We start from the raw sequence: 23,318 nt of genomic DNA, 5'->3' as shown, positions 1-23,318 counted from the left end.
GTGGCTTTCTCCCTGTCTGCTGAGTTCCTCCAGCAAATCACTGCTTTCCAGCATCTGCAGTCTTCTGTGTCTCCACCAACTATCATCATTAGCTAACATGTTAATATTGCTGGCTTATTAACTGCATCGCTATATAACATATCAGTGTTTTAATACACTGTTAACACTGGTGACTAGTTAGCTGCAAACAGCCCATTAAAAGCCAATCAAATTGCACTGATTAATCTGTTAATACTGGAAGCCCATAACCAATGGCCAATCCATGAATTCTGCTGTCTTATAAGCACCATTAACCTCTGTACTCTGTTATCCCAATAATATTGTTCAAGTAATTAACAGTCAAACAATTAATAGTGGCCCTTCAACCCCTTCAACCTGTTAATGCTGTCAAAACTATTAAAATTAGTAACCAATTGTAACCAATTAAAATGTACCACATTAATACCGTCATTAAAATTAGCAGCAGATATCAATCTATTAACATTATTAACTGGCTAATTTCTTAGCACATTACACGCCAACACATGAGCAAGTCAACCTTTTCGCACTGCCTGTCTGTTCACATCGCCAAGCCACTATCACTGCCAACTATGAGTGCGGGCTGACGAACCAGAGAGCATCTACAGATGCTGGAAATGAAAGTACAGTAGCACATGCAGAGTGCTGGAGGAACTCAGCAGGCCAGGCAGCATCTGTGGAAAAGAGTAAACAATCGGCGTTTCGGACCGAGACCTGCTTGAGGATCTGAGCGGGTCAGGCAATGGGTAATACGCCGGCCCCAACCCTTCACTTCGTGTGTTGGTCCAGATTCCAGTCTTTGCTGTCTCCATATGGCCACCTGTTAGCATTGACATTCAGGCTGACTGGTAGCCATTCCTCCCTTCAATCGCTGACCAAACAGAGCTTCTGCAACAGTCTAACACACAAAAAAAAACTGCCGGAGGAACTCAGCAGGTCAGGAGGCATCTATGAAAAGGAATAAGGGGTCGCTCTTTCGGGCGGGGAGGAGACCCTTCATCAGGATCCTTGGCGGCGTGCTGAAGGCTTGACGGCAGTTAAGGTTATCCGTCGGATTAACTGGAGCTGTAGATCAGTACTGGGCGGAGTGGTCCAGATGGACAGCGTGAGGGATAGCTGCAGTAACGCATGACTTGTAACGACACAGGAGGAGCCTGATCTCGCCTTCTTCGTGAATGGAGCCAGCCGCAGTGGGTTCGATCGGAAGCCGAGGGAAGTGAACTCAAACCTGAGGCACGCGTCGCGGGGAACGACCAACAGGCGCATCCGGGCGTTTCTCGCCGTTCTCCCTGAGGTGGGGCAGAACTCCTCCTCCTGCGGGACATCTGCTCCGGAGCTGGGACCTCCGCTCAGACGCTCGTGTCACCGGCTGCTGCAAGGTTGGAAACACTGACCCGAAGTGCGTGGTTTCAGGAAAGCTGCAGAACGACGACTGTCTCCGGGGAAGTGAAACAGCCTACTTGCTGTAAGTGCGTTAACGCTGCTTCTGATTTCGAGACATTCTCATCAGCAATGGGATTGGAGCTGGTACTCGGGCTCCTCGGCGCAATTATCAGCGGGCGGAATTGGGTAGAAAGAGGGAACATCGAGGTGTCTGAAGCCCAAAGCGGGAGGTGCCTCGCTAAAATCCACAGGAGTGAGGAGCCGAAAGTTGAAATACTGCTCGAGGGGAATACCGAATAAATCTATAAAACGCAAAAGCGCGCTTCTCAAATCTCTGATGTGATCTTCTCTAGAGACAGTGTGGCAGGGAGCGGAATGATAACTGCAGCTCAGGTGTGCACTTGGCAAAAGTATTCTGCAAACTGTAGCTCTGAGTGAGATATATTCCCGGGGAGTGAGGGATTACACTCTGAAACCCGGGAGTGAGGGTGAGGGAGGGATTTCACTCTGTAACCCGGGTGGGGGGTGATAACACTGTGTAACCCGGGAGCGAGGGTGAGGGGGGGGGGTGATTACACTGTGTAACCCGGGAGTGAGGGTGGGGGTGATTACACTCTGTAACCCGGGAGTGAGTTTGGGGGGGGGGGTGATTACACTCCGTAACCCGGGAGTAAGGGAGGGGGAGAGAGGGATTACACTCTGTTACCCGGGAGTGAGGGTGGGGGGTGATTACACTCTGTAACCCGGGAGTGAGGTGGGGGGGGTGATTACACTCTGTAACCCAGGAGTGAGGTTGGGGGGGGGGGTGATTACACTGTGTAACCCGAGAGTGAGGGTGGGGGGGTGATTACACTGTGTAACCCGAGAGTGAGGGTGGGGGGGTGATTACACTCTGTAACCCGGGAGTGAGGGTGGGGGAGGGTGATTACACTCTGTAACCCGGGAGTGAGGGTGGGGGAGGGAGGGATTACACTCTGTAACCCGGGAGTGAGGGTGGGGGAGGGAGGAATTACACTCTATAACCCGGGAGTGAGGGTGGGGGGTGGGGATAATGATTACATTCTGTAACCCGGGAGTGAGGGTGGCGGGGGGTGATGATTACACTCTGTAACCCGGGAGTGGGGGGGGGGGGTGATTACACTCTGTAACCCGGGAGTGAGGGTGGGGGAGTGATTACACTTCGTAACCCGGGAGTGAGGGGGGGCGCTGATTACACTCTGTAACCCGGGAGTGAGGGTTGGGATTACACTCTGTAACCCGGGAGTGAGGGTTGCGGGAGTGATTGCACTCTGCAACCCGGGAGTGAGAGTGGGGGAGTGATTACACTCTGTAACCCGGGAGTGAGGTGGGAGGGGTGATAACACTCTGTAACCCGCGAATGAGGGTGGAGGGTGATTACACTCTGTAACCCAGGAGTGAGGAGGAGGGATTACACTCTGTAACCCGGGAGTGAGGGTGGCGGGTGATTACACTCTGCAACCCGGGAGTGAGGGTGGCGGGTGATTACACTCTGAAACCCGGGAGTGAGGGTGGGAGGGAGTGATTACACTCTGTAACCCGGGAGTGAGGGTGTGGGGGGGGGGTGGTGATTACACTCTGTAACCCGGGAGTGAGGGTGGCGGGTGATTACACTCTGAAACCCGGGAGTGAGGGTGAGGGGTGATTACACTCTGTAACCCGGGAGTGAGGGTGGCGGGTGATTACACTCTGAAACCCGGAGTGAGGGTGGGAGGGAGTGATTACACTCTGTAACCCGGGAGTGAGGGTGGAGGGGGAGGGATTACACTCTGTAACCCGGGAGTGAGGGTGGGGGGGTGATTACACTCTGTAACCCGGGAGTGAGGGTTGGGGGGGAGGGATTACGCTCTGTAACCCGGGAGTGAGGGTGAGGGGTGATTACACTCTGTAACCCGGGAGTGAGGGTGGGGGATTGTTAGCCGGGTGTAAACCACCTGCTACTGCTCTGGAAACGCTGCACATCATTTACTGCTGTAAAATGGTTAATTGTTCGCCTTATTTTGACAATGCTGTGTCAACTTTGGCGGTGCAGTTACATTGACCTTGCTGGATGATCACTGTGAATTCAACTTGACACGATCACTGCCCTCTCCGCCCATCGCCCATCGATATGATGAAATCCGCATTCTTCTCGCCATCTCCCACGGGAACATTCTTTCCCCTTTGCACCTTTCGACTTCCCTCCCAAATTCCATAGGTTCTGAAAACTCGCGCACACTCTTTCGTGTGCGTGTGATTACAGAGACCTTGAGATTGAATAGAGAGCGAGGGCGGATGGACTAAAGAGTCAAGGTTAGAGCAGCCCTGGCCTCAACCCCAGTCCGCTAACAGAACGGATATGAATTCCCGGAGAAGGCAGCAAACTACAAATCCACTCTGGATGCCAGGGCGAGATAACAGCTCTAAACAAACTTCTGCGGAATATGCAGAGCAGTTCGTGAAAAATAAACAGAGAGCTCTGTGTGTGTGTGTGTGTGTGTGTGTGTGTGTGTGTGTCCTGTGTCTCTGTGTGTGTAAAAGGTGCTGTTCTATGACCGGGCTAGCCCAATAGCAGATGCGTTGTTCTCTGCTGTGGACGTTTGGCCCTCTGTGAGAAAGATACGACAGGAAGAATCGGGAACGGCTTCGGCCTCTGCGTCTGACGGAAGTGGAGTTTTAAGGTTCGTCTGAGATCCCGACAGAGTGACTTTCAGTCCAGAGTTCTTGTTTTGATGTTCAGAATTACAGACACAAAAAAAGCTCGAGGAACCCAGGTCAGGCAGCATCTGTGGAAAGGAATAAAGAGAAGTGACGAAGGGTCTTTGCCAAAAACGTCGATTCTTTATTCCTTTCCTTAGATGTTGCCTGGCCTGCTGAGTTCCTCCAGCATTGTGTGCTGTTACTCTGGATTCCCAACATCTGCAGAACCCCTTGTCTTCATGTTCGGAATAAATGTTTCCCTTAAACGGGACAAAAGAGTTGGCGAGCAACCATTCCAGAAGTTTATCTTAATGGTTTTAATTTCACCGCTTGACCTGAACACCGCTCAACCCAAAATGTGCGTTACAGTGTCACAGAATAACGCAGGGCCCGTCGCGCCTGCTCCAGTTTTCCTCGGTACAAGTTTTTCACATAGTGTGGCTCCGTCGGTGTATAATCTGGTGTGAGTCCGGAATTACTGTTGAATGTGTTTCCTCTGCCCTTTCACACAGTCTTTTTCCCCGAAGAAAGGGAACCCCAAACTAAAGGATATCGGTTTAAGGTGAGGAGTAAGATTTAAAGGGGACATGGTGGGGGGGGGCGTCAACTTCACGTAGAGGGTGGTGCGTATCTGAAATGAGTTGCCGGAGGAAGTGTTTGAGGCGGATACGATAACAGCATTTAAAAGACATTTGGAAAAGCAAAAAACAAGATAGGAAAGGTTTATGTATGCCAAACGCGGGCAAGTGGGAGTAGCTCAAGTGGACGGTATGGGCGAGATGGGCCGAAGGGCTCGTTCCGTGCTGTATTACTCTCCGACTTTCAGAGTGTATATTCTATATCGAGATAAGTTGCTGCTTAAAATATACTCATCTCACCTCCGGCTCTTTCGCAAGTTACTTGGTTTGCAATGAAAGCACTGTCTCTTTACTCTAACAAGACACCCCTTTCACGTTGCCGTGGGATCTCCCCTTAACTTCCTGCACTCACACGAATACTTGTCTCTCCGCTAAAGTTTTCCACCGTGCAGAGCATCTTGAGGTGTTTTTTTTGCGTGAAACGCATCATTAAAGTAGCAGACCCCGGGTCTCAGCTGGATATTCTTCTCTATCGATGTTGTCCGATCTGATGGGTTCCTCCGGCATTGTGTGTGTGTGTGTGTGTGTGTGTGTGTGTTACTCTGGATTTCCAGCATCCGCAGAATATCTTATGTACGTAACAGTTTAAAAGATGAAATGACGGAAACACCGGTATCTATGGAAAGGCTCAGTCACGGTGGAAGTGGAAGGCCTCTGCTTTGACCCGCTCAGTCCCTCCACTGCCGTGACATTCTGAGCCTTCTTGTGAGACTGCACATAAATTAATTGGGAATTGAGCATTCTTTAGTTTGCTAAGTCTGTTTCCCTGTCGGTAGACAATGGTACTTTAAGTGAGCACAGTGCCCCTTTGAGAGAGCGCAGCGCTATTTTAAGAATGACATTATTTCCTACAGGCTGGAGAAGACTTGTGAAAGCGGCTGTCGAGAAGTAGGGAAATCTTGTCTGAGGACATGCAGGAGCCCCAATATCACGGTGATGCTACTCAGCCCTCTGCAGATCCCCTCACCAGAACTGGCGGAGAACGCTCTCCCCTCTGACAGTTTCCAGGCGCGGATTGCGTGAGGTTCCACGTTGGTTGAATTACTGTGAGAATCCGCGCCGTCCGCCCTGTCTTCCCAGAACAGGCCCGCTGTACTATGACTGGAGTGGGGCCAGCCCAGTGTCGGCACTGGGGAACGGGTCCGCAGGAACATTGCTCACGGTAGAGTGCAGGGGGGCGGGGGCGGATGACTGATGGTGTAAATGCCCGCATTTTACCCTTGGAGCGGCATTCAGGGCATGACCCGCTCCCCGTATGAGACAGCTCTTGGGGGGTAAACTGGAATAGGGCGGAGCTGCGATTAAGTTCTGTGTCTCTGAGTTGTTGCAAGTTACACTGAGGCATTACTACGGCGGGACACACACGAGCATCCATTTTTATCAGTATAACGGAGAAATGGTTCTCCCCTCGTTTGGCAGCTCACAGGAACGTTCGTGTACATGTTACATGAATTATTCGCTCGCCTTCCTGATTCTCTCGGGGAGCCTGACGGACACCACGCCCTTTGGCAGCAGGCGGAGGGAGGCCTTTTGGCAGGACAGTGTGTTCAAAACAAGCCAGGCTGCCAGTATTTTACTACATTAGGACATTGTATTTTAAAGTGAGAATAATGACTTACGCAACAGAGAGCGGGGGAGACAAATTATTCCATGTAAAATCTGATCTCTGCCACAGCCTCGTTCTTCATCCAGCTCTCCCTGTTAAGTCTCCAGTTCTCCAGCACCTTCTGCCCCAATTTCCGATCTTCACCAGTCCCTGGAACTCCCCACAATGTCTCTCCAGTCTACCCTACTGCCATGTCTATCAGCCCGCGCCCCCCCCCACCACCACCACCCGTGTGACTCTCCTAACTAATTTCCCCCGGGATCAATAAAGTATGACTATGACTAGCTCCCTATCTTTTCCCAATTTGACTATCTGCAGCCCCTGGTGTTTCCCCCACTATGTCCCGCAGAGCCCTGTACTCCTCCAGTCTTTCAATGTCCCTCCAATACCCCAGCCCGGGCCCCACCATCTTTCAGTCCCTGGCCCTTCCATCATTCATTCCCTGCTTCCCTCCTTCCCTGGTGTAGCGCTTTTGATCAATCCTTTGCCTCTGACGTAGCCCCGCCCTGCTCCCGTGAACTTTTCTTGGAGTATTTCAACGGAGGAAATTATTCTGATCATTCCAGAAGTTAGGAGGGAAATGGTCCACCTATTGCGCCCCAGCAAGCAAGGTCTACAGTAAGCAGGGCCCAGTTTGTCTCTGGCACCTTCTTTGACCAGTGGGAGAGCAGCTGCTTGCTCCCTTTGCTGTTTTGCTCGCACGCTTGTGAAGTATGCGTCAGCGTGCCTTTACAGAGGTCAAGTGAAAGTTCTGCAAAATATTTTTTCTGGTGGCCAGCATGTGAGTCTCAAGGCCCTGCTTTACGTCTTGATCATGCCAAATCCTGCCCTCACCAGTGATACCCTGAGAGAGTGGAAGGAGGGAATTGAAACAGCTGGTATAAGACTAACACACCACCTGTTTGAATCAGCTGAGACTTTCTCATGAGTTTCTTATTTAAAAAAAGAGAGAAAAAAAATGCTTGGACAAAACAACTGAATGGAAAGCAAAAGTTGTTAAAGTTCATGAGGAGTGGTGTTGACAATCACAAGTCCAGTTCTTATAACCCAGTTACATCATTCCTTCTCCATGATGGATCCCTTGGTGCTTGGCCTCACCCTGCCGTTGAATCCTTTCCTGAGAAAACCGGCTCTAATGTGTTTTTCTGGGGCTTTTTGTTGCTGGGAATGCTGTGGGCGACACACTGCAGCTGTTATAAGATGTAACATTTGGGAATGTGAACTTTCATCAGAGCCTAATGAGCCAGTAACAATGGAACAATGAAGGAATGCCAGATTTTTTTTAAAAAATGAAAGCTCCTAAAGTGACAGGGAATCAATAGTCGCCTTGATCCAGCCCACAGTGGTGGCTTGTGAGAGGGACTCAAGTGGAGAGAACTGTGTAGCTGAACAGAGATGATACACAGCCTGGTGAATGCCCATGGTCCAGTGAATGGAGCAGTTGTAAAGTATTATGAGCCAATTGCAGTATTGATTGCTAGATCAGACAGCTATTAGTTTGCAGGATCTCGCGCTGATAAACGTTTCTACTCACTTTATTCTTTCAAAGTTTTTGACTGGATCTACTGATGTACTGGAAATAGAAAAGTCTCTCATTTAAATGTGCTGTTGGAAAAAGATTTATGGTGTTTCAAAGCAGGAAGGGCTTGGATGCACCTTGCATTTGTCCACGTGTGTGTGTATGTGTGTATTCACGTGTACATGCATGTATATACCAGTTTTTCATTTTCTGTAAGTGTCAATGTGACAAATATGCAACAACGGCAAAGTTATTTTGATGGATTATTTGACCTTGGAGAAGAGGATTTACTTCTGTTTGGGAGAACAATTCCTGGAACCGGGGGTGGGCTGTTTGCAGGCAGTTATGATGAAACTGGCTAGAATGACCATATGGATGTAAGGAACAGAGCAGTAGTTGACTACTTGGCCCTTTGTACCTGCTTAACAATTTGATTTTTGCTTCAGAACCACAGACTATTTTAACCGAATCGCTTAATTATCCAAACTTTGTTTATAAGACCATAAGACACAGGAGCAGAATTAGGCTATTTGGCCCATCGAGTCTGCTCCGCCATTCAATCATGGCTGATCCTTTTTTCCCTTCCTCAGCCCCACATCCCGGCCTTCTCCCTGTAACCTTTTATGCTGTGTCCAATCAAGAACCTATCAATCTCTGCCTTAAGTACAGTACACCCAATGACTTGGCCTCCACAGCTGCCTGTGGTAACGAATTCCACAAATTCTCCACCACTTGGCTAAATAAATTTCTCTGCATCTCTGTTTTAAATGGATGCCCTTCTGTCCTGAGGCTGTGCCCTCTTGACCTGGACTCCCCCACCCTGGGAAACATCCTTTCCACATCTACCATGTCTAGGTCTTTCAACATTTGGAAGGTTTCAATAAGATCCCCCTTATCCTTCTAAATTCCAGTGAGCCCAGACCCAGAGCTATCAAATGTTCCTTGTATGATAACCCTTTCATTCCCTGAATCATCCTTGTGAACCTCCTCTGAACCCTCTCAAATGCCAGCACATCTTTTGTTAGACGTGGAGCCCAAAACTGTTTACAATATTCAAGATGAGGCCTCACCTGTGTCTTATAAAGGCTCGGCATCATATCCCTGCTCTTGTATTCTCAACCTCTTGAAATGAATGCTAACATTGCATCTGCCTTCCTCACCACTGACTCAACCTGCAAGTTAACCTTTAGGGTGTTCTGCACAAGGACTCCCAAGTCCATCTGCATCTCAGACTCCTGGATTTACTCCCCATTTAGAAAATAGTCTGCACATTTATTTCTTCTACCAAAGTGCTTGCCCATGCATTCTCCAACATTGTATTTTGTTTGCCGCTTTCTTGCCCATTCTCCTAATCTGTCTAAGTCCTTCTGAGCCTTCCTGTTTCCTCAACACTACCTGCACCTCCACCAATCTTCACATAATCCGCAAACTTGGCAACAAAGCCATCTATCCCATCATCTATATTATTGATATATAGCATAAAAAGCAGTCCCAAAACTAACCCCTGCGGAACACCACTAGTCACTGGCAGCAAACCAGACAAGGATCCTTTTATTCCCACTCGCTGCCTCCTACCAATCAGCCAATGCTCTAACCATGCCAATAATTTTCCTGTAAAACCATGGGCTCTTAACTTGGTAAGCAGTTTCATGTGTGGCACTTATCAAGGGCCTTTTGAAAGTTCAAATATACAACATCCACTGCATTCTCTTTATTTATCCTACTTGTAATCTCATCAAAGAATTCTAACAGGTTCGTCAGGCAGGATTTCCCCTGAAGGAAACCATGCTGACTTTGTACTATCTTGTTCTGTGTCACCAAGTACCCCATAATCTCATACTTAACAATTGACTCCAGCATCTTCCCAACCACTGAGGTCAGGCTAACTGGTCTATAATTACCTTTCTGCTGCCTTCCTCCTTTCTTAAAAAGTACATTGACATTTGCAATTTTCCAGTCCCCTGGCATCATGCCAGAGTCCAATGATTTTTAAAAGATCATTACTAATACCTCCCACAATCTCTACTGCTACCTCTTACAAAACCCTAGGGTGCAGTTCATCTGGTCCGGGTGACTTATGTACCCTTGGGTCTTTCAGCTTTTTGAGCACCTTCTCCCTTGTAATAGTAACTACATTTACTTCTCCTCCCTCACACCCTTCAACATCTGCCATGCTGCTAGTGTCTTCCACAGTGAAGACTGATGTAAAGTACTCATTTAGTTCATCTGCCATCTCCTTATCCCCTAGTATTATTTCTCTGGCTTCATTTTCTAGTGGTCCTATACCCACTCTCATCTCTTATTTTTCATATACTTGAAAAAGCTTTTACTATCCATTTTGATACTGTTTGCTAGCTTGCTTTCATACTTCATCTTTTCCCTCCTAATGATTCTTTTAGTTGTTCACTGTAGGGTTTTAAAAGCTTCCCAATCCTCTATCTTCCTGCTAATTTTTGCTTTGTAGTATACCCTCTCTTTTGCTTTTACATTAGCTTTGACTTCCATTGTCAGCCATAGTTTTAGTACTTTGCCATTTGAGTATTTCTTTGTTTTTGGAATACAACTATCCTGCATCTCCCTTCTTTTTCCCAGAAACTCAAGCCACTGCTGCTCTGCTGACATCCCTGCCAGCATCTCTTTCCATTTTATCTGCCATCTCCTCTCTGATACCACTGTAGTTTCTTTTACCCCATCTCCTCTCTCATACCACTGTAGTTCCCTTTACTCCACTAAAATACTCCTACAGCCGGCTTTGCTTTCTCCCTATCAAGTTTCAAGTTGAACTCAATCATATTGTGATCACTGCCTCCTAAAGGTTCTTTTACCTTAAGCTCCCCAATCACCTCTGGTTCATTACATAACACCCAATCCAGTATAGCTGATTCCCTCGCAGGGTACAAGCTGAAGGTTATCCAGCTGCTGCTCCAGATCCCTAACACGGTCTTCAAGGAACTGCAGCTGGATACACTTCATACAGATGTAGTTCCCTGGGAGACTCTGGGTCTCCCAGGACTCTAACCTCCAGCATGAAGAACACACAACAGCCATTTACTACACTAGGTACAGTAAGAAAGATACGTAATTGGTTTACATATTTATTTATTATTATTATGTTTATTATTATTATTATTTTTATTTTATTCATTTTTCTCTCTGCTATATTATGTATTGCATTGAACTGCTACTGCTGTTAACAAATCTCATGTCACATGCCGGTGATAATAAACCTGATTCTCATTCTGATTCTGATAGGGTGAGTCGGAGGCCGGATGTGTGGACTACCTGAGGGAGGATGGGTAGATGAAGCCAGGTAGTGGAGGGAGCGAGGGAGGCATTGATACGGGCCGGTAGGTAATGATGGAAACATTAGGAAAAGAATGGGCAAATGGTGTTAGGAAGGAGGGGGAAGGTTTGAGGCAGAGGCTGTTAGGTGCAAGGTGGAGGAGGCATACTTGTTCCTATATCTCCTTCCTCATTACCATCCAAGGGCCTCAACAGCTCCTTCAGGCAAGGCAGAGATTTGTGTGAACCTGGTCTATTGCATTTGGTGCTTCTGGTGTGGTCTGTACATCGGTGAGAGCAAGCGCAGACTAGGCATTCGTTTTACAGAGCACCCGTGCTACAGTTGCAGCAGCCATCTTCAGTTTATGGTAGGAGGTCACTTCAATTCCCCTCCCCATTCCCACACTGTCCTATCGGTCGGATCTCTGCATTGTTACAGTGAGGCCAAGTGCTAACTAGAGGATCAGTACCTCATATTTCACCTGGCAGTCAACAGCCCAACAGGTGTGAACAGGAAGTTTTTTGCTTTCAGGTAACAGACCCTCCCTGTGTCGCTTTTCAGTCCATTCAGAGTCCCAGTTTTCCTTCTATCCCGTCTCCCTGCCCATCACCTAGAATCATCACGTTCCCACACTTGGTTCCTGGGCTTCACCTTTCCGATTCATTCACCCAACTGGTTGTCCAAATACTGGAAACCTTTACCAATATCATAATGATCGAAGAGAAGGCCCTACATTTGTACATCAATGCCGAGAAGAGCCAGCAATGTTTTGCTTTTAGTATACACCAGTGGTTGAGGCATCTGTGTGACTGTTTACTTTACCTTGATTTATGGGATTCACCCTTAGAACATATTCAGTTTCCTTGCTGCTACTTGCAGCACTGTAAATCTTGGCACTCGTTATCTATGTAACTAGAGGCCTAGGCGAGGGTGCTGGAGTATCTGAGACTGGAATCGAGACACGACTCCGAGATTGAGGAGAGAGCAGGGTTCTTGACTTGATGCTAGAAGAGATTCCAAATGAGACAAAAAAAAATCCAAGAACGCAATCTGGACTAAGTTGAGCTGATGATTGAGCACTGAACCCGAGTTCAGGTGCTTTTTAAATAATAAAATCCTGGCGCCAAAACACGGCTGCCAATTAGCGGAGAGGACCTGAATCTTTAAAGGGGCCTCACCAGCAATGCACACTCGGAGAATCAGAGTGTCTAAACCCCAGAAGCTGCCACAGTGGGGTGTGTACCGTAACAATTTGCTTGGCGGAGTTCTGATGGGTGTATCCATGGAAACCGCCATCACAGCTCTATCATTGACCTACTTCCCATTACTCTGAGCCCTACCAGAAGATTCCACAATGGGTTGCCTTCCATAACCCTGACGCTGATGCTCCTTCAACAGTGTGGACCTTTGACTGTTCTTTATGAAGATGAATGATCTATAAGTGTTAAGGGAATAATGGAAATTGAAATACTAATTCCTTGGAACAGGACAATGGTGTCGGGTGGTTTATAAAAACCTTCAAATATAATGGGATAATCAGTCATCAAGGAATATCATTGCTGTCTTCTGGAAAATGTGTGCTGCACATGGAGTTCAATAAGCAATAAATATAGACCATTAGTGATTTTAAAATACATGAGAAGCTTAAAGATAATAACAGATTTCCTGCTTCACTTCCTATTCAATTGAACAGTTATCTATTTTATTGCCATTAACGGAGTATGTACACTTAACGGAGCAAATAATGTGCCTAAGAAGTCAAAGTCAAAGGAAATAGGTCTCAAACTCTGGTCAGACATCATCTTCAGAACTATTCCAATCACATCAAAGAGGATCGAGCTGTAACTAACGATAGCACAGAGGAAAGCCAGAAGATTGACCAATTTGAGGAAACACTTGGGGAAACTGAAAGACATTCCATCGATGAAAGGTGAAGAGAAGCATCTTCTCATAGAGATACAGTTCGAAGTAAATATTACAGAAAAGATAAATCTGGTATACTCCTTCAGCTTAGAACTTGGATTTTACAAAAGTTCACACGGTAATAAAAATCTGATTTAGAACTGATATTGGGAAATCTTCACAGTAAAAATAACCCACACATGGAGAAAGACTCAGTTAAGGCACTGGAAGCCAAAAATCATAATTAAACTTGACTGAAGATGTAGGATTGCTCTTTATAAGGAAAAATGACATATCTGACTTTATCTATATTTTACCCTTTTGATTCTGGAGCGGTTTGTAACCCCACTGACCAATGATCCCTCTAAGGTATGCACATGTGTGCGCGCACACATCTTTTGCTACAAGCACACAAAGGAATTTAAACTCCGCACAATAGATTGTCACCCTCGACCTCATTGGCATGTTAAGTATATCTCACGATCATACACAATCACATTTCCTTTTCCGGTTTCTGATGCGGAGGGTGTTGACAACGTGGAGTTTGCGATGAATTGTCTGCAGGTTTTAGAACTGGCTTATGTATACTTTTTTTTATTGAAGAAATGATTCAGTGCGCACATGTTATTGTTGCTGGGCAAAAAGTTGCACAGCACAAGATTTTTGCGCACACTGGTCGTGACAAATTAGAGTCAACATTGCTGCTGACTTCTTTCAAGCAGATGCTGTATGTGTGTTTTTGAAAAGATATTTTCATTTTTTTAAAAATCCATTTGGTGTAGGAAATCTTTGTCCTTCAAAAAGTTACAGGAAAGTATTTAAGGTAGCTTGAAATATCACTTCCACCCTTTTGTGGGAACTGTGCAAACTGACTGACAAAAGGATGTAGTGTGAGCCATTGTATTGTTTTAGTACCAGATGTTTCCTTTAGAGTGTGGAATTGAAAACAATTAGAATCCATGACCCCGTGCTTGTGACTGGGAAAAGCTGCAACTGGTTAACAAGGGGACTTGTCTGCAGCTGAGCACGAAGGGCGAAGAGTGATTAAAATCCTCTCTTTGCTGAGAAAGATCTGTCCTCTTCCTAAGTATGTTATAGCTGGAGTTTTTCTTTTAAATAATTGCTTCCACCAAGGAACAAATTGGCAGTGCGTTTGTAAGGGTATTTTATTGGTAAACTGGATTTAGTGACACACAGTACTTCAATGGATACAGTGAATAGAGCACAGGAATAGACAAGGTGTAGTTTATATATTCTAAGTCTGGATATTATTGCACAGATTTCCCAACCTCTTTCCTATATGCACAGATGTTATGTGACAATGAGTTGCGGGTGAGATTGTCTTCATTTCAAATCAGTATCTTTTTCCATTTTCTTGGCGATGGGTCCAGTGATCTTGTACTACTGTACAGGCTTGACGAAAAGCTTTGTATGAGTACAGGTAGTCTCATCCGATCTTTACTGAGTATTCAGCTATGGCAACCGTCATGGGAAACCTTGATTTTGTTTTCACCCCGTGTTAACAAGCGCTTGCATTCCGCCAGGAATTCCGGACAGTGATCAATTTTGTTTTCTTCCTTTGGGGAATAGTGACCGATGCTGGAAACTGGTGAAATTTCAGCTAATCTTTAAGGAACTTTGGATCTTCCTTAGCATGGCATGGTTTCCTAAAACGTACCATGCAGATAGCTTGAAATTGTGTGACCGGTGCCTAAACCTAAGTTCAGCCCAATATAATGCAGCCTCCACTGACATCAAAGCCTCTGCTCCAGCAACCGCATCTGCAAGCAGACTGACATTTGGACAAGTCTGTGGATGGGAAGGAAATGCACCAAATGTGGGCAAGTGGGACTAGCTTAGACAGTCATCTTGGTCGGCATGCACTGGTTGGACCAAAGCGTCTGTTTCTCTGCTGTAACACTTCATTTGCTGTTGAGATTACTACCTTGTGCACAGCTTACACTAGAGATGATTATTTTATGGCTCATAAGGTCGAGCTTAGTGTAAGTGAACAGACACGTCAATCGTACCAACTGAAAACCCCAGTTAGTTTTGGGTACACGTTCCACTTTTCCATTCCTGTGAGCAGGGTCTGACAGCCCTGGTGTAAAATCTGAAATTATAGCAGTTGCACAAGGAGTACAGTGTCTCAGCAGAATGTGCATTGCTTGATGAAGATCAGCTATAGAGGAAATTAGTGATCAGTACAGAGAATTCATTTTTAATGCTGACAAATTTATGTGTACTTCCTGTAAAATATTACAGCACAATAGATTCCACAGGATGTTAACATTTAGTACCTCTGAAAGCTATGTAATTTTCAGCAGTAATCTGCACTGGTGACCCTCATTGTATTATTGAATTGTAGATGTAGAGAGCAAACAGACTGTGTTTATCTTTTACTGGCTAATATTGTTATCTCATTGTTACTTTTATTTCATTTTACTCTGTATGAAAGATTTTTTTTAAATGTTTTTTTTGGTGGGAGTTGGAGGAAGAAATACCTTTCTGGCCTGGAGATGTTCCTTCAGCAGTTTCAGATTAGTTTGCGTTGACAACCAACACAACCCAAGGGTGTGCTGGGGGCAGCCCACAAGTGTCAGCACACAGTCCGGTACCAACGTGGCATGCCCACAACGTTTGCAGAACACACGGGCACCAACAACAGCAGCAAAACAGGCTCCTTACCTACCTCCCACCCGCAAACTCTCACACACAGTCAGCCCTCTAACCCCAGGGCAAGCCACCCCCAGGCCTCTGGGCTCCTCTAGACCCGTGGACTCACAGACATTGGACCTTTGCCCTCTCCTGTGGACTCACAGACCCAGGCCTTTGGCAATAAGGCCTTGACTTCCGGATTTCTGATCGAATATTCTCAGAATTAATCCTTTCCATTAATGGCAGTTGTCCAAGTGGCTTTACCAGGACTGTTTTCTCTTGGTGGCCCAGCAATATCATTGCTATATTGTCAGACAGGCATACTCCCAACCTATCAATCTCTTCAAATGGCTGCTGTGCCAAGACACCCTGCTCCAGACAGGTCTCCTTTCGTTCCTACACACAGTTTCTTCTTTTATGAACCCTGTTACGTGAAACCTGTTCCAAAAGTGTTCTCTATGCATGGGATTCCAATTCGTTTTTTTTCACGGTACTCTGATGATCTTAGCATTCAATTTCATTTCCAACTTGGGTCTAGATTCCAACGCTCTTTCTTAACCTGAAAATAGTAAAAAGGAGAAGAATGAGAGCTCAGTTCCAACTTGCAAAGGTTTATCACAAGTTATCAAGTTGTAATCGGCGTGTCTATAAAGAAGGAAAGACAGCGGGTATATTTCATTAGGAGTTTGAGGAGATGTGGCATGTCACCTAAGACACTTGCAAGTTTCTACAGACGTATTGTGGAGAGATTCTAACAGGCTGCATCACCTTCTGCTATGGGGGTGCGGGGAGCTGCTACTACACAGGATCGAAATAAGCTTCAGAGAGTTGTAAAATTAGTCAGCTCAATCATAGGCACTAGCCTCTGTAATATCCAAGACATCTTCAAGGAGCAGTGCCTTAGAAAGGCAGTGTCCATTATTAAGGACTGCACCACCCAGGACATGCCCTCTTCTCACTGCTGCCATCAGGAAGGAGGTACAGAAGCTTGAAGGCACACACTCAACGATTCAGGAACTGCTTCTTCCCCTCTGCCATCCGATTTCTGAATGGACATCGAACCCAGGAACACTACCTCACCACTTTTTTTATTTCTGTTTTTGTACTACTTACATATATATAATTGTAATTCACAATTTTTTCCCTAAATTATCATGTATTGTGCTGGTGTAGCAAGGTTAACAAATTTCCCGAGATATGTCGGTGATATTAAATCTGATCTTGATTCTGTTATGTAGGATCATTTTTGCGTAAAAGAAATCATTAAGAGTGAATTGCTAAGCAACAGCAGAAATGCTAATGTCTATTTAGAAAGAAAATGGGAAGCTGGAGATCAATCGAAGGGGGAGAGAGTCTGCATTTTGGCTTTTCTTGTTTTTTCTGCCTCAGAGGTGGATGCTTCATCTTAAGTAAATGAGTGAGCAGGGCTCTCCAAATGTGCAAAGTTGCCAATTATGCATGGAGCTGAATGGGGCAATGTGGATTTTGAGGTCTGCTTGGAGTCAAAGAGTTAATTAATTCTCAGCGAGCAAGTTTTCTGCATGTCTTTCACCACCAGATTGTATCACAATCTGTGACAGCAAGCAACAGGTATGAAGTGCTGCAGGTAGGAAGTGGTAGGAGGATGGTAGGATGTGTGTGCCTCTGCACACCTTCCAGCAACACTGCACAGGAAACAGGATCCAATAAACATAGGGGTGTTTCAAAATATTGAAATAGCATTTCGGGCTGCATGCAGATTAGGGACTGTGAAGGGTCAGGAAAGAAGGAATGTTCAGGAAGGTAGTTTGTTCAGGAAGTCTCTCTGTTCTGGTCATAGTGTAATCTTACTGTCTAACCTAGTAACTGTACCCCAGCAATGTTCCCCTTTCACGTCAAGGACACTTACACTGTGTTATGGGAATATCTTACTACCAGACTTGAAACAGAACTTTTAGCTTACAACAGGGCATTTCGTGTGAATAATGCAAAATATACACCATCACAATCTGTAAATTATTGGGCCGATGCCATCGAGCCATGGGTTCAACACTCGTCGGGTCAGGAGCACAGAAGGGCTTTTTGAGAGCTGCATCTCCCTAAAGCTGCATGGATGTTAACTTGCAAGCAGTATCAAAGCTGAGATCCTACAATCAACAGATCAGATCAAAATTTTGCAGTTCTGCCATCAGATACACTTGAATAGTGGCAGACAGCTGTGGATGATGAATGGAGTGGAGGTCTTCACTAATCAGAAATTCACTGGACCACCCACAGAACTATTTGACTATATCTTGAAACTCCCTCGTCAACAGCACTGTGGAAGAAGTTTCCAGAAGGACTGCTGCGATTCAAGAAGGCAGCCCACCACCTCCACTTAGGATCGGCCGATAAGTGATGACTTTGTTGGTGATGTCCATATCATGAAAGATGAATAAATTAAAAAGTCCCCAGACCATATTCTGGCAAGGTCCCAGAAACAATATTTTGTTCAGATGGTTGGAACTAAATAAAAGCCCAACAGAGGGTGTGACAGGAATCTCTTCTTTGACTTTTCTTATCTTAACTGGTTAATCAAAGGGGTTTGATTTGTGCTTTACCTCAAGCTACAGGACAGAGGAAGCAAGGAAGCATGGAAATTCCATCCGACAATCAGTGGGTCAAGCAGCATCTGTGGGAGGGAAAGAATAGTTGATGTTTCAGGTCAAAGCCCTGCATCAGGACAGTTTTTACCTGAAATACTGACAATTCCTTTCCTCCTACAGATGCCACTCAACCTGTTGAGTTCTTCCAGCAGGTTGTTGGTTGCTCCAGATTCTAGCATCTGCAGTCCATTGTCTCCATGGAAATGCCATTGTCTGGTGGCTGAGCTGGTAAAGGAGGAGCAGAAATTAGCAAAGGATTCAAAGTGCTTTTACTGTCAAAGTGTGTATGCAGTATACAACCCCGAGATTTGTCTCCCCCACAGACAGCCACAAAACAAATAAACACCATGGAACCCGTACAAAGAAAAACGACAACCCCCACAAGCACAAAAAAAACAGACCGCGCCAATACAACAGAAAAGCGAAAACACGGAATGCAAAACTTAAAAACAAAAGAGTCCACGTTCAGTTCAGCCGAGTTTCATTATCGGTAGGCGGCTCCAATTCAAAGCTGGCCAAAATAATAGAGAAAAAGCAGTGACCAGAACCAGGAAACACATCATAGTGTGAACTACAGTCCAATCCACGTAGCGCATCGATTAAACCTTGCTCCAGCACCATCCACCGAAGGTATCAAGGGAGAGAGGGATCATTTGAATGCTGGAAACGTCCTTTGGGAGCAGCAAGTGAGAAGGAGAGAGACTGTTACACGCAGACACCTTCCTCTGGCAGACACGAGTGAGGGGCTAATAGACGGTGCTAAACACGCGCTTGCCTCCCGCACTCGTCTCAATGTTTTCAATCTCCCTTGATGCTTTAATCAGTGAGATCAGCAAGAAACGGAGCCGATCATGGACTTGCACTCCATCTCCAAGCTTCTTGGCCTCGAGTAGGCCGCTCGGCTCCCGAAACCCTTTTGAAGCCAGCAAAGCGCCAGATCGCTCAATTGGGCTGAGAACGCACCATCAAACTGTAGATCACAGGCTCCAACAGCACCAGAACCACACTTGAAAGAAAAAGACATGAAAGAAGCAGTTTTGCGGACCATCTGGAGAATGTCGCCCTTGTTAGCATTGCTTGCTGGAGCATCCTTCTTTAATATCAGCTGGGAATCAGTCACTCTTCTGCCTTGGTGGCTACTTTTCATTTAGGCTGAAGAATATTGAAGTTCTCATGTCTGTGGGAAGGGTCTGTGCCTTAAGAAAATGCTTTAATGTCTGACTCAGTGTGTCTCCTTTGGTGTTCTTGTCTAAGTGGTTAGCCAGAGGCTGGTTGGAACTACCCTGCTGCAATTACCACACAGTCCAATCCACTTAGCGGTGTTCCATTTATGAAATGTTTTCACATTTTCTCTACCAAATGAGAGGGCTTGTCTGTTAACCCTGTGATAGTCTGGTTTCATTCACCCTTTGGCTAATTACTGAGGATTTTATAAGGAGGAGCAGAAAGACACGAAAACATCTGCTCAGCTCCTCTCACAGTTACCATAGCGCCATAGCTTTATACACCAAAGAAATAGGCTCTTTAGCTAAAGGTATCCATGCCTACCAAAGTGCCTTCCTGAGCTGGTCCTACATAAGATCATAAGGTATAGGAGCAGAATTCGGCCATTTGACCCATTGAGTCTGCTCCGCCATTTCATCTTGGCTGATCCATTTTTCCTCTCAGCCCCAATCTCCTGCCTTCCCCCCATATCCCTTCATGCCCCGACCAATCAAGCACCTATCAACCTCTGCCTTAAATATACATAAAAACTTACCCTCCACCGCTGTTTGTGGCAATGAATTCCACAGATTCATCACTCTCTGGTTAAACTTTGCAAAAAAAATCACTAATCCTGTTGTCCAAATCATTGGCATATAACATAAAAAGAAGCAGTCCCAACACAGACCCCTGTGGATCACCACTAATCACCGGCGGTCAACCAGAAAAAGCTCCCTTTATTCCCACTCTTGGGCTCTTAACTTGTTTAGCAGCCACATATGTGGAACCTTGTCAAAGGCCTTCTGAAAATCCAAGCACACAACATCAACCAATTTTTCTTTGTCTTTCCTGTTTGTTATTTCTTCAAAGGATCCTCCCAACAGATTTGTCAGACAAGACTTTTCCTTGGGGAAACCATGCTGACTATGGCCTATTTTATCATCTGCCTCTAAGGACCCCAAAACCACATCCTTAACAATCGATTTCAACATCTTCCCAACCACTGAGGTCAGACTAACTGACCTATTATTTCCTTTCTTCTGCCTCTCTCCCTTCTAGAAGAGTGGAATGACATTTGCAATTTTCCATTCTTTCGGAACCATGCCAGAAGTCCTCTGGTCCTGGACCCTCCTACCATTGGAAACATCCTCTCCACATCCACTCTATCAAGGCCTTCCACCATTCAATAGGTTTCAATGAGGTCACCCCTCATTCTTCTGAATTCTAATGAATGCAGGCCCAGAGCCATCAAACTGTATTCATATGACAAGCTGTTCAATCCTGGAATCTAGAAAGATCATTACTAATACCTCCACGATCTCTTCAGCCACCTCTTTCAGAATCCTGGGGTGTACACCATCTGGTCCAGGTGACTTATCTACCTTCAGACCTTCCAGTTTCCCAAGACCTTCTCCCTAGTAATGGCAGCTTCACACATTTCTTACCCCTGGCACTCTGGAACTTCCACCATACTGCTAGTGTCTTCCACTGTATGCCTGCATTTGAATTAGTATCACATTTAATTTCACTGGGATATGCCATGAAAAATGCGAATCCTTTGGCCTAAATACCTTTAAACCTGTTCTATCCATAAACTTGTCCAAATGTCTTCAATGCTTCTACCACTTCCTCTGGCACTTCTTTCATACATCCAATGTCGAAAACATTGCTTGTCAGATTGCCTTTAAAACTTCTCATTCAGTTGATGTAAGTGTCAGCAAAGAAGAGCTTGGCTGTGCTATGATGGCCTCACAGTTCAAAGGATAGATTGCTCCTGGGAAGATGGGTGAGGTATTAATTCCATACCAAGCAAGCAATACTCTTCAGGACAGGAGAACAGCAAATGAAGGAAACTGTATCTTAGAATGAGTTTAATTTCATGCTGTGCTCCCAGTAGCACGTTGTCACTTGTTTGAATAACAGTGGAGATAGGAATTACTGATTGCGTCAGTCAGATGTCAATAGCCATCAGCCCAATGAGGCTGCATTCCAAGGAGTGGGTCCACTGCTGGGAATGATTTCCAGCCACAATTTGTTGTTGACTGAGAGCTTAGCGCTGTTAGTTCACACCTGCCTGTGCAAGTCACGCAGCTGGCTGTGCTGCATAAGATGCAGTAAATGCTTATAGAGAATTTTATCTGGGTTTAGCTGGTGAGACCTATTGCAACAGTTTGGTACTTCTCGGGTGCACGATCTGCTCTGGAGGTCTGTGGCTGAGTTTTCTTCACATTCCCGGAACAGGAGTTTTGTTATCTGCAGGGCTGTGGAAGATGGAGGTTGCATGTGAGGGGGATTCACGTGGTTCACACCTACCCCTCAACTCAGAAGTCATCCGTGGTGCACTGACCCAAAACATCCAAGCAATTCACGAGATTATACAGCCAATCACATGAAGTGAGGGATTTGTAGACTGAAACTCCCTCTACATAGTGCTTGCAATACAACTCAGTCTCACCTTATTGTCTGTGCATCATTGGCCAGGTCTGAATCCATTGTTTAAAATCATCATTGTCTAGGACTCAATCTCTTTGACCTCCTACCATCAGGCAGAAGATACCATAGTATAAGAACAAGGGCTGTTAGGCTGGGTAACAGTTTCTTCTCCCAGGCTGTGAGACCTCTGAACATTCTGCAACCACCCAATACGCATTATTTAAGACAGCACTTGAAGCATTATACTGTTGTATATTTAACTATATGTTGTACATGCACTTTATGTCAACTTGTATATCTACAGAATACTTTTCTCTATTATTGTATTAGTATTATTTTATATGTTGTATGTGATATATGGACTGCGTTTTACACCCTGGTTCCAGAGGACCATTGTTTCATTTACCATAGAAACCATAGAAACTACAGCACAGAAACAGGCCTTTTGGCCCTTCTTGGCTGTGCCGAACCATTTTCTGTCTAGTCCCACTGACCTGCACACGGACCATATCCCTCCATACACCTCCCATCCATGTATCTGTCCAATTTATTCTTAAATGTTAAAAAAGAACCTGTATTTACCAGCTCATCTGGCAGCTCATTCCATACTCCCACTACTCTCTGTGTGAAGAAGCCCCCCCTAATGTTCCCTTTAAACTTTTCCCCCGTCACCCTTAACCCATGTCCTCTGGTTTTTTTCTCCCCTTGCCTCAGTGGAAAAAGCCTGCTTGCATTCACTCTATCTATACCCATCATAATTTTATATACCTCTATCAAATCTCCCCTCATTCTTCTACGCTCCAGGGAATAAAGTCCTAACCTATTCAACCTTTCTCTGTAACTGAGTTTCTCAAGTCCTGGCAACATCCTTGTAAACCTTCTCTGCACTCTTTCAACCTTATTTATATCCTTCCTGTAATTTGGTGACCAAAACTGAACACAATACTCCAGATTTGGCCTCACCAATGCCTTATACAACCTCATCATAACATTCCAGCTCTTATACTCAATACTTTGATTAATAAAGGCCAATGTGCCAAAAGCTCTCTTTACAACCCTATCTACCTGTGACGCCACTTTTAGGGAATTTTGTATCTGTATTCCCAGATCCCTCTGTTCTACTGTACTCCTCAGTGCCTTACCATTAACCCTGTATGTTCTACCTTGGTTTGTCCTTCCAACGTGCAATACCTCACACTTGTCTGTATTAAACTCAATCTGCCATTTTTCAGCCCATTTTTCCAGCTGGTCCAAGTCCCTCTGCAGGCTCTGAAAACCTTCCTCACTGTCCACTACACCTCCAATCTTTGTATCATCAGCAAATTTGCTGATCCAATTGACCACATTATCATCC

At 45.4% G+C, this 23,318-nt stretch overlaps 1 protein-coding gene across 3 annotated transcripts in view; it reads left to right on the top strand.

The window, feature by feature from the left end:
- Nucleotides 1-1,104: 1,104 nt before the first annotated feature.
- The window catches only part of kank3 (KN motif and ankyrin repeat domains 3), a 73,169-nt gene continuing 50,955 nt past the window's right edge, over nucleotides 1,105-23,318 (top strand). Inside the window, exons 1-2 of one of the 3 annotated variants that reach the window (XM_072244170.1) lie at nucleotides 1,105-1,483; nucleotides 11,114-11,208. The gene's annotated coding sequence lies outside the window, so the exon portion shown is untranslated. Of the gene's footprint in view, nucleotides 1,484-3,923; nucleotides 4,080-11,113; nucleotides 11,209-23,318 lie in introns of those variants that run through there. The other 2 variants (XM_072244169.1, XM_072244171.1) reach the window with 2 other exon arrangements.

The sequence above is a fragment of the Mobula birostris genome, chromosome 26, assembly GCF_030028105.1.
Source record: "Mobula birostris isolate sMobBir1 chromosome 26, sMobBir1.hap1, whole genome shotgun sequence".
Taxonomy (NCBI): domain Eukaryota; kingdom Metazoa; phylum Chordata; class Chondrichthyes; order Myliobatiformes; family Myliobatidae; genus Mobula; species Mobula birostris.
This window is presented reverse-complemented; position numbering and strand designations above follow the sequence as displayed.